General features: G+C 34.3%; 1 protein-coding gene and 1 non-coding gene across 2 annotated transcripts in view; one reads left to right on the top strand and one right to left on the bottom strand.

Annotated features, from left to right (window-relative positions):
* The window catches only part of TRPM3 (transient receptor potential cation channel subfamily M member 3), a 621,182-nt gene that overhangs the window by 503,620 nt on the left and 98,214 nt on the right, over positions 1–19,348 (bottom strand).
* LOC126004607 (U6 spliceosomal RNA) lies at positions 4,071–4,176 on the top strand. The gene has a single exon (XR_007493876.1). It is a non-coding gene; the product is annotated as a U6 spliceosomal RNA (small nuclear RNA).

Genomic DNA, 19,348 nt, shown 5'->3' with positions numbered 1-19,348 from the left:
TTAACTCCGAACTTTATGATGTCTCCCAAACTCTGCCAGGAGTGATTCCTGAACACAGACCCAGTAGGAAATAAGCCCTGAGAATCACTTGTTGTGTCTTATCAAAATAAACAAAAGAAAAAGTAATAAAATTTATTGCAATATGCTAGCATATACAGAAAAATGTTAAGTTGAATTAATAAATTTATTAATTTAAGACCTGAGTATAATCAGCACTTTTTGGTGGTTTAATCTAGGCAATAGAAACTAAATAACTAAAGATTATTTCTCTCAGTTACTTTCTTTATTGCATTTATTATACTACCTTTGACTATTTGGAAAGAAATTACATAGGGGTTGGAGGGAGGACAACACTGGTGGTGGGAATACCCCTGATTCTATGTCACTATGTACCTTAAATATTACTGTGAAAGACTTGTAATTCACATTGGTCACAAAAAACATTATTAAAAAATTACATGGGAACAAATTATTTTTCAGTAGTGAAACTGTTTAAGCCAAATTTGGAATTATTAAACTCATGGATTTTTATGCTTATTTTAGCATTTCTATAATCTTTTCAATGAACTTCCAAATTGTATCTGGAATATTGATAACCCTGAGAAATTAAAATTCTACTGTCCAATATCATTTCTAGACATCTATCCAAAAGATATGAAAACACTAATATGATATGAAACAACCTAAATATCTGTGGGTGGATGAATAGCTAAGATTCATTTGTCTGTGTAAATAAATATGTATAAGTAATAAAAGCTAAATACCATATATTTATTTATATGTGGACTATAAAAACAAATGAACAAAGAAAATACTCACTGACATAGATAATAGAAAAGTGGTTGACAGAAGAATAAAAAAATATTGATTGAGAGGATCTAAATAGTAAATTCTAGTGGGTTTTGTGGTAAATGGGAACTAGGCCTCTTGAGATCATCATTTCACAATTATACAAATTTAAAGTCATTTTGGTGTAACATTTAATGCTAAATGCTAATTTTATAGTAATTTAATTTGTAAGATTCTCAGTTTGAGGGTCAAAGATGAAGACATTGGATTAATGTTACTCTAAATTTGCTGATTTTTCATAAAATATATTTTGTTAATCGTAATTTGAAAAGCATTAAAATTTGATAGTCTTTGTTAATTGACTTAGAAGATATCGGGATTCATCATCAATGTAATTTCTAATATCAGCATTTAAAAAATAAGAATAAGGTTACAAGTCCAACACCAATTTCATCATATTACTGAAAGTCTTAATATTCCATTAGTGAAGTATACTACTAGGACAATAGAAAGAAGAAAATATATTACAAATGTGAGTGGTAGGGTAAAAAGTCACTGTAATTCTACCTAAATGCAATCATATTTTATTAACTGGATAACATAAAAGTCTGCAGGATGAAAAGACTCATATAATGGGTTGAAAAAGCAATTTCCTGCATTCAATTAACCTTGAATCTGAAAATGCAGGTTATTTTCTACCACAATACTGAAGGTGTGTATGCATGTGTATACATGTTTAATTTTTTATATCAATTTTATCCCATTATGATTTCTACTACTAAAATTAGCATTTTTCAATAGATTTGGAAATAATGATTTTAAATAAAGAAAGAAGACATGCTCTATTACTTAATTTTCTATTCATATCATAAAATCCCATTTGGGGTATTTTTCTTCAATAATTACTTGATTGCACATAATTCAAAAATATCTGTGAATTAAAAGTAGACAGGCCCAAAATCTTACACTACAGTAAGTTACTTTCTATCATACATAGTTATTCCTACCATCAAGTATATTTTTGCAGGTAGTAGGGAACATCAAGTGGTGCTCAGGGAGAGTTACTCCTGACTCTGTGCTCAGGAATTACTCTAGGACCTAGGTAATACTCGTTGTGTTCAACGGAACCATATGAGATTCCAAAGGTCAAACTTGAGTTAGCCACATGCAAAGAAAATGCTCTACCTGCTGTACTCTTGCTCCTGTGTCACCTTTAAGTTGTTTTATTTTTTTTTTTCCTTTTTTTGGTTTTTGGGTCACACCCGGCAGCGCTCAGGGGTTATTCCTGGGTCTACACTCAGAAATCGCTCCTGGCAGGCTCGGGGGACCATATGGGATGCCAGGATTCGAACCACATTCCTTCTGCATGCAAGGCAAACACCTTACCTCCATGCTATCTCTCCAGCCCCACCATTAATTATTCTTAGTAGTAGTCATAAGCTGAATATCTAGAATACTCTAGAACGTAACCTTCCTTGTCAAAAGGATATTACCTATTTGAATGATATTGCTAGTACCTAGACTCCATATAGCTATCTATTCATCATAGTCCCATATCTTTTAATTAAAATTCCTGTTTTAGTAAGAGTCCTTTTAAGCAGAGTTAAACTATCAGATCCTATCTACATCTGACTTTTTTGACACCCATGGGATATCCCACTCAATAGTAATTGCTTCATCTCAAGCAGTTTGTGGTTTACCCACAAAGTAAGGGTATGTAGCAAATAATGAGAAATAGTCCTAAATTCTTAGGAAACCAAATAGAATGAGCTACGAGAAGCTGACAGCCATGTCCTTGGAGCTCAGCTGACTCTAATATTTTCAAAGTTTTCTTTCTTGATTTCATAGCAGCTATGCCTCAGCTCTGCATGGAGCAGTTATAGGCCTGGTTTGCTCAATACTGTAGGGCTTTGGCAAAATGATGCGAGAGTTCTATGAAATCTTCCATTGAGTTTAATTCTAAGAGGCAAACTTTATTGTTTTATTTGTTTAGAAGAAAGAAACATGTAGTAAAAAAAAGTGAATGTTTCATTCTTACAGGTTAGAGAATTTTTACTGTGTTTGGAGTCACCTCTATACATGATTTATTTGAGCTGTTTGGGCTAAAATGGCAAATGACCCATAGTTTCTTTAGCGACTCATCTATTGTTGGGCATCTAGGTTTCTTCCAGATTCTGGTGATCATAAATAGTGCTGCATTGAATATTGGAGTGCAGAGGGCATTTTTGCTGGAGAATAAGAAAGCTTAACTTCCAGTGTTGTTTTGTTGTTGTTGTTGTTTGTTTTTTTTTGAATATCCATATTGTTTTTGAGAAAGACTGGACTAGACAGCATTTCCACCAGCAGTAAATGAGAGTTCCTTTCTAAAGCAACTATGGTATATCAACACAATGGAAAACTATGTAGCCATTAGAAAAATGAAATCATGAAATATGCCTATACATGGATGGACATGGAGATTATTATGCTGAGTGTAATGAGCCAAAGAGAGAGATATACACATAGAACAGTCTCATTCATCTTTGGGATGTAAGAAAAATAAAAGACATTATGGTAATAATATCTAGAGACAATAGAGATGAGGGCTGGAAGGACCAGCCCATGACATGAAACTTGCCACAAAGAGCAGTGAGTACAATAGAGTATTAACTGCACTGATAACTACCATAAAAGTGATAGTTGGAAGTAATCAATCTGGACATAAACGAGGTGCTGAATGAGAATAAGTGATATGCATGGCATCCCTTCATTGGCAATAGTGCAAATCAACAATGTTAGAAGGAAAGAGAATGAGAGAAGAGAAGCAGAATGCTTGTTGCAGAGACAGGCAGGGGGTGGGGATGGGAGAGAAACTGGGGACATTAGTGGCTGGGAAGTTGCATTGGTGAAGGGTAGTGTATATACTATGATTTAAACCAACTATGAACATTTCTGTAACCATGGTGCTTAAATATAGAAATTACTACTAAATAATAAAAAATGGCAAATGATGTGGGATATCAAATAGTTGCTTAAAACAGGCTTCCTGGTTATGTATATCTCTTCCCAATTCTATGCTCAGTGACAAGCTTCTTCATAACTAGAAATAAAACATGATAGGAGTATTTACACTATTACAGAACTCAATAGTGTTACAAAGCAGAGTGTTTGTATTACTCTTTATTTTCAGAGAACATTAGATATATGCCAACACACCAATGTGTGTTTATGTATATGTGTATGCATGCATACAATCTGGAAATTAAATTTTGGAAAAATTAATTAAAATAATTTTATATCTAGTGCTTGCTTCGGCAGCACATATACTAAAATTGGAACAATACAGAGTAGATTAGCATGGCCCTGTGCAAGGATGACACGCAAATTTGTGAAGCATTCCATATTTTTTCAAACTTCGGCGGTGGGAATTCCCCTGATTCAATGTTAATATGTACCTAAAATATTACTATGAAAGATATGTTATCCACTTTGATCAAAAATAATAAATATATAAAAAAATTTTATATTTTACTATAAAGTTCACCTGCATTATTAAATATATAGGTCAGATAGATCTATTAGAAGTTACAAAACTCCTAAATCTGTTTAGTTGAGCTTATTTATTTGTTATGATAAAGAGTTAGATATCAGTGGAATAAGTGCAAATTGTTGCTAATTCCTGGACAACATTTTAATGTTGTCATTAATTCAAATGATCCCAATATCTTTCTATTTAAGCACAATTGTTTTTCTTTATTTACAAAAAAACTTGGTTAAAAACTTTTTTGGAAGGTAGTCACACCCAATGGCGCTCAGTGGTTACTCCTGGCTCTGTGTTCAGAAATCGCTCCTGGCAGTCACGAAGGATCATATGAGCTGCCTGGCTTTGAATCACCATCTGTCCTAGATCGGCTGTGTGCAAGTTAAACGCCCTTCCACAGTGCTATCTCTCTGGCCAGTTAAAACTATTTTAACTCTGCCATTGACTAATTAGTAATTTAGAGAATTTAGATTAATTAGGAAAAAAATATACAACAACCTAAAAGTCAGTGAGTTCAAGCTTTAAAACTGCCCAGAAAAATCTTAATATAACTCAAGAACAGATACTATGACATGTACTTGTCAATTTCATAAAAACAAAAAATTTGCTCCTGCATTAATCACTTGTTGAGGAGTAGTGCTAGTATAGTTAGGATGTCTATAAAAATAAACATGATATTTTGAAAAATGAGTATCTAATATTACATTTTTGGGTGTTTTGTTTTGTTTTGTTTTGTTTTTGTTTTTGGGGTCACACCCAGCAGCATTCAGGCATTACTCCTGCCTCTACGCTCAGAAATCGCTCCCGGTAGGCATGGAGGCCCATATGGGATGCCGGGATTCAAACCACTATCCTTCTGTGTGCAAGGAAAACACACTACCTACCTACCCTACCCTACCCTACCCTACCCTACCTATCTCTCCAGTCTCTAATATTAAGAATTTTTTAATTATGAAAAATTATTTTTTGTTTTGGTTTGTTTTGGGTTTTGGGCCATACCTGTTGATGCTCAGGGTTACTCCTGGCTATGCATTCAGAAATTGCTCTTGGCTTGGGGAGACCTTATGGGATACCGGGGAATCAATGCCTTACCTCTAGCTCCACTGCTTCGGCCCCATATAAAACATTCTTTACAAAAAAATATATTCTAACTGAATTTATGGCATAATTTTTTAAATTTAAACTTATTGATAGAAGTATAGGTTTTAAAATTGTTTTTAATAAAGGAACAAAAATTATTTAAAACTCTAACTTCATGATCTGGAAAGTAAATTTTTCAGGTTTTATTTTTAAAGTCAACAAAACAGATTTTCCTTTTATCTACTATAAAAATTTCAATCCTACAGATGTTTATTAACTAACCTTCGGTTGATTGGAAGAATCAGTTAAATACAATACCTTACTCCCTAACCAAACCAGACAACTTGACATGTAACTGTAATTGCTTCTTCTCCAGATGACAGAAAAAATTTCAGTAACTCTTAACTTAATTGGGATGCATGAAGCATGGACCTACAGGTCACATCTCTGTAACTGATGCCCCTTCAATTTTCTTGAGAAAGCATTTTTATCTTAGGCATCTTGAGATTATTGTTCGTAGGAACATAAACACTCAATATAAACAAATATCATGTGTTTGTGAATCTATTAACTATATGATCATCTTAGTTTGTTTGTTTGATTTTTAAACAGTTCCCAGCTTCTTTAAAAATTTATTTTCCCACAAAAATTTGTCAGACTAAATACTCAACCTAAAGTCAAAGTCAATAGAATCAAGAGACCCAAATTACCACAAGGTATATACAAAAGGGACCTGTTATGCTGTCAGTCCATGGAGTTAAATTTCGAGGTAGAGGATGCACGGTGTTAGCTATAGTAGAGGGAGGTCAACACTGATTCATCAATATGTACCAGAAATACATGTAATCCACACTGGCATCAATCAAAATTATTTAATAAAATAATAAATAGGGCTAAAGTGGTGGCACAAGTGCTAAGGCGTCTGCCTTGCACCTTGGCCTAGGATGGACCATGGTTGGATCCACAGGTGTCCCATATAGTCCCTCAAGCCAGGAGCGATTTCTGAGCGCCTAGCCAGGAGTAACCCCTGAGCATCACTGGGTGTGCCACCCAAAAATAAATAAGGAAAGATAAAATAAAACAAATAAATAAATGAAAATTTTCCCTTGCTAGGCATTAACTTATTGATATAGATAAAAAAAATAATAGAACAAGTGCCAAAGCAATAATAGCACAGTGATTGGGTGTTTGCCTTTCATGTGGCTGACTCAGAATGGACCTGGGTTTGATCCCCAGCATCTCATATGGTCCCACAAACAAAGGGCGATTTCTGAGCACATGGCCAGGAGTAGCCCCTAAGCATCATTGGGTGTGGCACGCGCGCGCACACACACACACACACACACACACACACACACACAAAGGCAGAACTAAATATCCAACCCAAAGTCAACAAGTCAACATCAATGAAACCAAGAGATCCAAACTTTAACAATCTAAACTTAAAATGGGCCTGTTATACTGAAAGGCTGTGGGGCATGGGAGATGTGGTTGTGGTAAGGGATATACTTGGGGAACAACAGTGGAACATCAGTCAACACAGGTGGTAAGATTAGCCCTGATTCACTGTATGTCCAAATATGAAGGATTTCGTAAATCATAATGATTTCAATAAAATAAAATAAAATTTAAAAACTGTTAGCAAACAAAATATCATTACATATTTACTGGCATGATAGTTTTGAAGAAGTGGTAAATTCATGAGGAAACAAATTTAGTTTTATTGAGCCTGTGAAGAACTCTGAAACAGGAGCTTTTGGACCTTTGCTTAGATTAAGAAATGATTTGAAATAAGTCTCAGTGAGCAATAGTTTGAAGAAAAAGTATTTGACTGCTTTCATGAAGCAATTTGCAAGAACTACTCAACTTCTCTGTACCTAGGGGATATCAATGTGAGTTGGAGGCAAGTAGCCACAGGCAGGCAAATATGAATAAGAACAGACATTTTTAAAAAGTGTACAAATTAGAAATATTTAAATATGAAAACTTTAGGATAACACATTAAATAGGATTATAAGCATTTATTATTCATCTATGATTGTGGGAAGTTGTGACTGAGCAATCAGGAAATGTAGAATTTAACTGCTATAAAATGTTATGACAAACAACAGCAGCAAAAAGTATTACAAATGTTACAAAGCTATTAAAAAAGCATGCCATATGATAACTATTATACATTACATAAACTCTAAAATTTTTTTATAAACTCTAAATTTATCTACTTTCTCCTACAGGATATTGTTTAAGTATAATGGAATATTGATTATCAATCTTGATTATTTGATTATTTTTAACTTAGGACAGTGAAAAGAGGGTTAACACTTGAATAATGATGGATATAAGAGTAGGATACTCAAGTAGGTATCCAACTTATCCATTTAGTAGCTATTCCTTAAATTTCAAAAAAGGCCTTAAAAATTCTAGAAAATAATACCACATATAAAGTTTAATTATAATACACAAATTCAGTGTTTCTATAGATTTGATATTACTGTATATAGCCTAAAATATTCCTAAAACTCTTAGTCGATTTTTAAGTGCTCATGAACATTTGTATGTATGTGTATGTAATAAACATTTGTCTATGAGTATGCATGTGTATATGCCAAAGAGAAAGTGAGGAAAGAAAGAAGGAAGGAAGGAAGGAAGAAAGAAAGAAAGAAAGAAAGAAAGAAAGAAAGAAAGAAAGAAAGAAAGAAAGAAAGAAAGAAAGAAAGAAAGAAAGAAAGAAAGAAAGAAAGAAAGAAAGAAAGGAGGGAGGGAGGGGGAGGGAGGGAGGGGAGGGAAGGAAGGGAAGGAAGAGAAGGAAGAAGAAAGAAAGAAAGAAGAAAGAAAAGAAAGAAAGAAAGAAAGAAAGAAAGAAAGAAAGAAAGTAAAGAAAGAAAGAAAGAAGAGAAAGAAAGAGAAAGAAAGAAAGAATGAAAGAAAGAAAGAAAGAAAGAAAGAGAAAGAAAGGAAAGAAGAAGAAAGAAAGGGAAAGGGAAAGGAAAGAAAGAAAGAAAGGAAGAGAAAGAAAGAAAGAAAGAAAGAAAGAAAGAAAGAAAGGAAAGAAAGAAAGAAGGGAGGGAGGGAGGGAGGAAGGGAAGGAAAGGAAGAAAGGAAGGAAGAAAGGAAAGAAGAAAGAAAGAAAGAAAGAAAGAAAGCAAGAAAGAAAGAAAGAAAGAAAGAAAGAAAGAAAGAAAGAAAGAAAGAAAGAAAGAAAGAAAGAGAATGAAGAAAGAAAGAACGAAAGAAAGAAAGAAAGAAAGAAGAAAGAAAGAAAGAAAGAAAGAAAGAAAGAAAGAAAGAAAGAAAGAAAGAAGAAAGGAAGAAAGAAAGAAAGAAAGAAAGAAAGAAAGAAAGAAAGAAAGAAAGAAAGAAAGAAAGAAAGAAAGAAAGAAAGAAAGAAAGAAAGAAAGAAAGAAAGAAAGAAAGAAGAAAGAAAGAAGAAAGAAAAAGAAGGGAGAAGGACAAGAAACTTTCCATTATGGAGTTAGGAGACTATTCTTATTATTCCCAATTTTCTTACTCATTACTACTAATTCTCAATTATTTCCATTATTACTGTCTACATAGTTTAAATCATTTGGTGACCATTAGATTGCAAAATATTGGGGCCAAAGTGAGAGCATATTGTAGAGTGAGAGTGGGGTGTTTGCTTGTACATGATGACCAGGACTCAATCCCCAGCATTCCTTACAGTCCTAAGAGCGTGTCAGGAGTAATTCCTGAGTGCTGTCAGGATTTACCCCTAAATATCACCAGGTGTGACACCCAAAATAAGGAAAAGCAAAATAAAATAGATTGTAAAATATTGATTCGATACAGCAGGCAGACAAAGAAGCCTCTCAGTAAATGGTGTCACAACAGATCTAATCAGTAAGGTATAAGAGCTCTCCTATTGCTAACTACAGTCATTCTGCTGTTCTTCCCTCCTGCCCATACATAATCCTAAATGCAGATTTCAGAGAATCCTATTCAAGTAAAATTGGAATAACAACATACAGTCTTCAAAAAAATTACATTTCTACATTTAAAGAAATAGGGCTTTGATTCTTGCTAAGTCTCTTGCATACATATTGTCTTTGTTTTAGTCAAAATAGAGTATCACTTATTAATTACAAGGAAATAAGAATTAATTTATAGCTATTAAATTTTCATTTCTTTTCATTTTTAATTTTGTTTAGTTTTGTTTTGTATCACACTCAGTGCTACTCAAAGGCTACTCCTGGCTTAGTATGTACTCAGATATCACTATTGGCAGGACGGGAAAACATATGGGGTACAAGGGATCACATCAACTGCATCCAAGGCAAGCACATGACCCACTTTACTATCACTTTGGACCCAGAATTTTTATGCTTTAAGCAGCCTGGTAGGATAAAAAGCTGATTGACAAACTATACAGTATTTTCAAACAAGTTTTGTAATGTTCAAGGCTGCTTGATTTGCTGTTTAGAAATTGCAGGAGAGGTGGAGAGTACATATTCGGCATTTGAGAACACTTATTCACTAACAATTATAATTCTGAAGAACAAAAAGCATTTGAAGGGATCTAAGTTCAAATTCTCACTTTAGAGATAAGGTTTAGGAGGTTTAAAGAAAGGAGTGTAGGCACTTCTATCAAGGAGTGATTACAGAGACACATAATGCCTTTCCTTTGGATTTATCCTTATTTAATCATTCATTTCTCTATTTCTCTAACAGCTATGCACTAAGAATCTAGCAGGTGCCAAGCCTTTTGGATTTAGATGGGTCCAGATCTTATGAAATCTAGATTTCAGGACACAAGGACACAAGACAGGTCAGAGGAAGTTTTCTGAAAAAGTCATATTTATACTGAGATCTGTGTAAGTAAGAATAAAAGATAGCCAGGCCTAGAATGGGGGCATATGACATTTCAGGCAGAATGCATAGTATGTTCTAATTACCCCAGCAGTTAATGTCTGAGTTTTTGATGAGTTTTTATCTGAGGTCCCTGCGGATCTGACAGAAAAGAAACACAATACTATAGTGAAGCATTATATTATTTCAGTCTGTCCTCAATGTCATGATTCCAATATCTAGCCTAAAATTTCCTATAGTTTTGTTGGAGCTAAAGATATAGTGGATAGAGCACTTGCCTTGCACATATCTGACCCAGGTTTGAGTCCTGCACCTCATACTATACCAAGGCACTATGAGGCATGATCTCTGAACACTGCCAAGTATGGCCCAACAATAAAATAAATGAAATACAAAGTAGAAATATATATCCTTATGTTTTTTCATTTTTTATTTACTAAATCAAGAGTAAATAAAAACAAGTTGAAAAACATATCAATATTGAGTTTTATTCACATTCAGACACCACTAATAAAGTTATGCATATTGGTACCATCCATAAACAAAAATTTGAGTGCTTTAATGCACTGATTGTATAGGAATAGTGAACTTTGAAATCAATTAAGCAAATAATTTAATCTTGCATTTTTTGTACATGGTGTAGATATATATGTGTATATGTAGATTGGTCTCTAAGATTCAGCTTTCTCATGCAGAATAAAAACTCAAAATTAGAATCTAGAAGGTAAGAAATTACACATGCAGAACCCAAAGCAGTGCTAACACATTCAATACACAAAAATGATATATTGAAGAAATATTAAGGTAATAATAAAAGATAATAAAGATATATTAAATAAAGATATTAAAGAGCACTAGACTTTCACATGTCTGACCCAAGTTCAATCCTTGACATCTCACATGGTCCCCTACACACCACCACAATTTATTCCTTATGCACAAGGTATGGCTCTACAAACAAACAAGCAAAAAGCAACAATAATTTAATAAGTATATGAAAATTCACTTGATATTTTAAAAGTAATTTAATTTTGCTAAATTATATATTGCTCCTAAAATGTAGCTACATAAAATGTCAGTTTCTAAATCTATGGTCAAAAGTAAAAAAAAAATTTGGTCACAGTATCAATACATTGTCTTTAGTAATATCCATAGATTTATAGAAATTAAATTTCTAAACTTTACATTCAGGGAAAAATAGTATATCATTTCAAGAGAAAGTATTTTGTTTAGAAATGTCAAATGTGGCTACCATAGTACTACAGACTCAATCATTGAATTCGATTATATATACTAAATCTAACAAGAATGTTTCAATTCTCACTATTTATAGATAGGATTTATAAACATTGAATATAAAATAAAGAGCACTAAACCACTTTCTTTGTAAATTGGGGTGATTCTTCACAAAGTGATTTTCTATTATATGAAAATAGATAGACTATTATATTAGTATTCCCCATACCTGGGCATAGGAAATCACAAGAAATATTATGTTTTGATGGCATACAAAACATTTTTCCAAATGTAATGTTTAAAATGCTAATAAGGACCATTTAAAAAAAAAAAGAGCCTAAAACTTAGATTTGTCTAATACCACTCACAGGTGTTACAAAAATGATTATTTGTAGTTCATTTTCAAAAGAAGAGGTCCTAAGTCCTATACAGTGACATGAAAGACTGTAGCAATTTCAAAAAAGGTTTAAAGTGTTCCAATTTGCTTTCGATGATAAACAAGCAGACTTGTTGCTTGAATAAAAGCAAAAGATAAGATTCATTAAACAAAGACAAATACTATTGGTCTTTCAGAGTTGAAAGTTATAAAACTAGTTCATCCAAAAGTACATAATAGTGGTAAAAGATATTTTAAAGATGAGCAGTGCACAAAGCTTTCTCCATAAAAGAAATCAGAAATGTAAAGTTGTTTATCAGCCTGATCATCCTTCCCAGACCTTATTAGCAGTGCCTTCCCAATGACATTAACAGTAAGTTGAGTGTTGGGGATGTTTTCTCATTCTATACGCAAAGTATTTTACTTCAAGATGGCATTTTGCAAAGTAGACTCATCATATAGAGTAGCATCTCTTTGAATACGCAATTATTTTTAAAACTTCATTTTAATGGGAAGCATCGTTTTCCCCAACATTAAATTGTACTATAAAGCAACAGTAATTAAAACATCATGGTATTGGAATAAAGACAGACCCTCAGATCAATGGAATAGACGAGTATTCTGAGACTGACCCCAAGATATGCAAACAATTAATCTCTGATGAAGTGGCAATAAATACAAATGGAGCAAGGAAAGCCTCTTCAAAAAGTGATGCTGGGAAAACTGGTAAATTACATGCAAAAAGGTGAACTAAGACCTCAAATACCATATACAAAGGTCAAATCAAAATGGATAAAGATCTTGATTTCATATCTGAAATCATAAGGTATGTACATAGAGGAAATCATAGACAAAACACTCCATGACAATGAGACTAATGACATTTCAAGGAGGAAACACCACAGACCAAGCAAATGGAAGTAGAGATAAACAAATGTTGCTACATTAAACTGCGAAAATAAAAAACTATATTATGAACCATAGTGTTTAAATTAAAAACATTGCATTTGAGTTAAAATTTAAAATACAACTCCCCCAGTAACCATCAAAAGGAATTACCAAACTAAAGACAAATCAAAGTACAGGGGAAAAAAAAAGAAAAAAAAAGGGCAAAGAAAAGATAAAAACAAGCAACAACAATTACAAATAAAATATAATTCGTGCTATTTTGTTTTTGCATAGGCACAGTAAAAATTGGGGAGATTAGAAAGTTGGTTGTTGTCTTTATTACTGTGGTGCTTTACAGATTTTGTTTGTTTGTTTTGGTTTTGGGTGTTTTTTGGGTTTGATTATTTTTCTGTTATTTTTATATTTTCCTTCCTATTTCTTTTCTTAAACTGATTTTTATAGTCTCTCGAAGGACTCCTCTCATTTTTTGCTTGTTTGAATTTTGCCCCCCCCTTTTTTCTTTTTCTTTTTCTTTTTTCTTACCTTCACAGAACCACATAACTTGAACCATCTTGTTCTGCCTCAAAAACTGTGGGGGAAATAATGGAGGGCACCAAGACCAAACAGTCATATGAACATTGAGTAGAAATAAAAAATGATCAGATTTAAACATCAAATCCAAAGGCAACTACAACAGAATCGATACCCAATCTACAACAAGGTAGACACAGACGGGACAACTTATACTAGCAGCTGGGGGTGGGGTGGGGTGGCAAAGGAGGTTAGATATGGGATGCATGCTGGGAACAGGGGTGGAGGGAGGACAACATTGGTTGTGGGAATGCCCCTGATTCAATGCCACAATGTACCTAGAATACTATGTGAAAGATTTGTAATCCACTTTGGTCAAAATAAAAATTATTAATAAAATAAAGGATTACCAATAGACTTTAAAACACGTAGACACAATGTTGTTTTTAATAGATATGCACATAGCTGCAATGCAAAATGAAAGTGAACTAGATAAATCTCAAAGTTAGTACTTTAGTCATAAAAATTAATGCATGGAAAATCAGAGCGATAGTACAGAGTAAAAGGCACTAACCTTGCATCAGCTGACCTGGTTTGAGGCCCAGAACATATATGATCCTTTGAATAGGCCCAGGAGTGACCTCTGAGCTTGGAGCAGCTATCCCTGAGCTGTTCCATTCCACCCCACCCCTTACAAAGGAATAGGCTTTTTTTGGGGAAACAGACCTCCACATATGTACTGGAAAGGCATTATAATACTTGTATGACAAAAATGTATTACCTAAATAGAATCATAAAATGGTAACCAGACATACTCAGAAACAGAAAATATTGCCAAAAGTCTTGAGCTATGCTCTTAGAAATAACCAAATCAGAGGCCGGAGAGAGAGCATGGAGGTAGGTCGTTTGCCTTGCATGTGGAAGTTTGGTATTTTGAATCCTGGCATCCCATATGGTCTCCCGAGCCTGGCAGGAGTGATTTCTGAGCATCGAGCCAGGAGTAACCCCTGAGCACTGCTGGGTGTGACCCAAAAACAAACAAACAAACAAAAAACAAATGAAAGTATCAAAATCATAAAGGACAATGAAAGACTGAATAGTTTTAGGTAGAAGAAAAACTTGGGTAAAATTGAAATATGTATATTAGATCACATTGTCTTTTTATTAACTTTCTAAATGAGATTTACTATTCTTTTTTTTTTTTTTTTGGTTTTTGGGCCACACCCAGTAACGCTCAGGGGTTACTCCTGGCTATGTGCTCAGAAGTTGCTCCTGGCTTGGGGGACCATATGGGACACCGGGGGATCGAACCGCGGTCCGTCCAAGGCTAGCGCAGGCAAGGCAGGCACCTTACCTTTAGCGCCACCGCCCGGCCCCGAGAGATTTACTATTCTATTATTTATTATTTATTTATTTGAAGGAGTGTCCTTATTATCACAGAAAACTAGGAGAAGTACATTTAAGTATTTATTAGATAAAGGTATATCTCCAACTGCATATACAACACAATCATTTTTCCCTGTCTTGTACCAAGAGATACATTATTATTCCCATTTTAGATATTGAAAAACTAAAAGTCAAAAATCAAGATAACTTTTTAGTTGTTTAGTTTTGTCTTTTCCATACTCTTTTCTAAAATATGTACCTTAAGATCCTGAAGGTGTTATTTGTGGGGAGGAAGGGAGGTATGGGTAGGAGTAAAATAATTAAATAATTAAATAAGTTTAGGACTTATTGCATTTAATTAACTCAATTTGCAATTTAACTGTGCTATTTCTAAATATGCATATCTTTTGTTTGTTTTTTATTTTATTTTGGTAACACCCAGATGTGCTCAGAGCTCAGGGCTCTGTACTCAAGAGATCATTCCTAGAATGGTTCAGAGGACCCTAGGCAATGCAGGAAATCAAACTTGAGTCAGACATGTGCAAGGCAAGAGTTTAACCCACTGAATTATCTACCTGGCCCCTAAATTTTTGGGTGGGGTTTTTGGGTCACACCCGGCAGTGCTCAGGGGTTACTCCTGGCTCTGCTCAGAAATCACTTTTGGCAGACTCGGGGGACCATATGGGATGCTGGAATTAGAACCACCGTCCTTCTGCATGTAAGGCAAACGCCTTACCTCCGTGCTATCTCTCCAGCCCCACTGATTGCCCTTGTTCTTTGTGAAGTGTGCCAGTCTCTGTGGCGTGAGATGGTACCTTATTATTGTTTTGATTTGCATCTCCCTGATGATTAGTGATGTGGAGCATTTTTTCATGTGCCTTTTGGCCATTTGTATTTCTTCTTCGAGAAATTGTTCTTTTCTTCATTTTTTAATGGGGTTATATGTTTTTTTCTTGTTATGTTTTGTCAGTACCTTGTATATCTTCAATATTAGCCCCATATCTGATGGGTATTGGTAGAATAGTTTCTCCTATTCTGTGGGTGGCTTTTGTATCCTAGGCACTATTTCCTTTGAGGAGCTGAAGCTTCTCAGCTTAATTTAGTCCCATCTGTTTATCTCTGCTTCCACTTGTTTGGAAGTGCTGTTTCCTCCTTGAAGATGCCTGTAATCTCAATGTCATGGAGTGTTTTACCTACGTTTTGTTCTAACTTCCTTTTTTTATTTTTTAAAATAACTTTGTTTTCATTTATCTGGAAACAAATGCATTATGATTAACTATGCCAACTATATGATCCATTTTATTTAATAAATTTTTAAATAAGTAAATAAAATAATTCAGATTAAAGTGAGCTTTATTCTTTTATTTTTAGTGAAGCAAAATAGATTTTATTTGAATAAAACTGGTTTAGAAAGATGTGAGAGGAGAGAAAGAGCAAAATTTGGTTAAGTGAGAAACCAAATTTCTCCATAGAGGAAAAAAGCAAGCAAAGAAAGACAAGTAAGTAAGAAAGATAGATATTGGATCGAGGGGGAGGGAAAAAAAAGAAAGATAGGTATTGGAGGGATAGAAGAGCAAGACTGAAGTGTGCTTTAATCTTTAGTCTCTGGTAGTAAATAGTAGGTGTTCAATAAATATCACTTTATGACTGGCAAGGACAAAGTTTTCTATATGATCTCCTTTCTTTGCTTAATATTTCTAAGTAGTTTTTGAAATTTCATTGCTTGGACATCCTATATGTAAGCTGATATTTACATGTAAATTAAGTGACCTCTGGATGTTTGCAGCTGGCTTCTAATCATTAGCAGAAGCTCTAGCCATCTGACAGTCTTTGATTACATTTGTGTAACTCCTCATTCTCCTCTTACCCCAGAGTCAATTTTGCAAAGAGCAGAGCAAAATGCTTAAAAGGTTTTCAATAAGAGAGAAAAATTTTAATTTTAATAAGCATTACATTCTTGGCAGTTGGGAAAATGAAAGGGTCATAAACTGTTCAACAGGAAGTACCAGGTCATATTAAATTATAGGTAGCAAAAGTCAGTATCATAAAGAAAACCACTGCACAGACTTTGAAATGACTTTTCTAAACTGCAGGAGTTGCATTAATTTGTCTTTCCTGGGATTACACATAAGCATGACTGTATTTGGTGGAAGGCATATACTTTTTGCCAGGTTGTGGTAGCCTTATAAGAGTCATAGATTTTTCCATATCTTTGCAAAACAGATATTGGAATTTTAAGCACATAACTGTAAGATTACAGACATTGCTGCAATTTTAAAGAAAAAGTAATGTCTGACATATACTTTTTTGATACCTTCATAGGTACCAGTGGCAAATAAATATAAATAATTCCCACTGTGCTATATTCCAAATTTGATAGGAAATGTTGACCATAAACTGTTACATTTTAGATATGAAATCAAATATCGAACAGTATTTGGATGGAAGAACAGAAGAGAGGGAAGTATAGAATAGGTAACCACTTAAAAAAAAAGGTAACCACTTTTAAGGCTACATTTAAGAAGTTATTTTTGTTTTTACTTTTTTGGGCCACATCCGGTGACGCTCAGGGGTTACTCCTGGCTATGCGCTCAGAAATCGCTCCTAGCTTGGGGGACCATATGGGATGCCAGGGATCAAACTGAGGTCCATCCTGGGTCAGTCACGTACAATGCAAATGCCCAACTGCTGCACTATTTTGCCGGTCCCTAAATTTAAGTTTTACCGGTAACTACCAGGTCAAGAAAAATGCAGCTTAATTGTATAAATTGTCCCTGAGGTATAATATAGACAAGTAAAAGCACTGGACACTGTGGTAGTAGAATTAGACATTGGAAAAATAGGTGACTTCCATCTTACTTTTAGTGGCAAATAAATTTTTTCTACTTGTTGCAGAAACACATATTTATCACTTATTCTTTAATTATTTACATATTACAATCTTAGATTCTTCAATCATTCTATTGAATTGTTTTTCAAAGTGTGATCCCTGGATTAGCAATATCAGCATAATTAGGTAATCCATTAGAAATGAAATTAAGGTCTGAGTGATAGCACAGCAGTAGGAATGACCCAGGATGGAGTTAGATTAATTCCCAGCATCCCATATGGCCCCCCAAGCCAGGAGCAATTTCTGAGCGCAGAGCCAGGAGAACCCTTGAGCATCACTGGATGTGGCCCAAAAACCAGAAAAAAGAAAAGGAAATTAAAATTTCTCAACTCACTGCACATCTACACAATGAGAATCTTGAGCAATGGCTGACGAGAAGAGCTAGACAACAATTTGTTTTAATAAATCTATCAAAGCATTCCAATGTGCCCTACAGTTAGAACAATTACCTTCTCGAAGTCAGTCCCTCAATATTCAAAATGAGTATTTAACCTTATCTAGGTGTTTTTACTCAACATGACCTTTAGAAAAAGTCTTTGGACCATGTTCTTTGTTTTGGTATTTTTTTCTGTTTTGGGGTCCATAAACAGTGGTGGTTGGTGCTGAATCTCTGTGATCTTGAGGGTCTATATAGTGTCAGTGATTGAAGCTGAATTTTCTCTCAGCCTATTACATTATTATCCTGGCTTTATTAAAATATTTTAAATGAGGGCCCAGAGAGATAGCACAGCGGCGTTTGCCTTGCAAGCAGCCGATCCAGGACCAAAGGTGGTTGGTTCGAATCCCGGTGTCCCATATGGTCCCCCGTGCCTGCCAGGAGCTATTTCTGAGCAGACAGCCAGGAGTAACCCCTGAGCATCGCCGAGTGTGGCCCAAAAAACAAAAAATATATATATATATATTTAAATGAGCCAGCATTAGTTTACAACAGTTTTAAAGTTTATAAGCTTTTAGGTATAATATTACCAAACCATGCCCACACTCAAAGTGCCAATATTCCTTCATCACAGTCTATTGAAACATTTTAGTTCATATGTTCTTCGATTTTATCTAAAGGTTTGTTTTCATTGGACAAATAATCTAATGAGTTCACTCATAGGTAGAATATAGAGAAAGCAGGCAAGAGAACATAAGATCTCTTTCAATGTTTGTTCTTTCTGGTCTACTTTGTATAAAAATTAAATGCAATTTATATAAAAATACCCATGACCTTTTAATAAGACATAGACCAAATTCTGCTGAAATTTGCAGTAAGTAATAAAACCAGAAGAAAAGGGGGAGAGAGTGATAGCACAGTGGTAGGACTTTTGACTTGCACGCAGACCAGGGTTTGATTCTCAGCATCCCATATGATCCCTGGAACCTGTTAGGAGCTATTTCTTAGTGCAAAGCCAGAAGTAATCCCTGAGTGGCACTGGATGTAGCCCCCCCAAAAACAAACAAAATAAACAGCAAAATAAGCAAATTAGTCCTAGAAAAAAAAAAGACAGAAGATTTCTCTTTACCCAACTTTAAATTATACTAGAAATCCACAAAAATTAAAGCAGTGTAGTTCTACAATAATGGTAAATTCTCAAACCAATGAAATAACATTGAGATGCCAGAGACAGATCTTCAAATATTCAAGCAATTAATCTTTGACAAAGGAGTCAAGAGTATGAAGTGGAACAAAGAAAGCCTCTTGAATAACTAATGCTGGGAAAATTGGGCAGTGGCATTAAAGATGTATTTAGACCCCTATTTTATATTATTCACAAAAGTCAATTCCAAATATATTAAAGATTTTGATATCAGGGACCAAAGTGACAGTACAGAAGGTAAAGTGCTT

The sequence above is a fragment of the Suncus etruscus genome, chromosome 3 (genome assembly GCF_024139225.1).
Source record: "Suncus etruscus isolate mSunEtr1 chromosome 3, mSunEtr1.pri.cur, whole genome shotgun sequence".
NCBI classification, from domain to species: Eukaryota; Metazoa; Chordata; class Mammalia; order Eulipotyphla; family Soricidae; genus Suncus; species Suncus etruscus.
The sequence above is the reverse complement of the archived record's forward strand: the minus strand, read 5'-3'. Positions and strand labels throughout refer to the sequence as shown.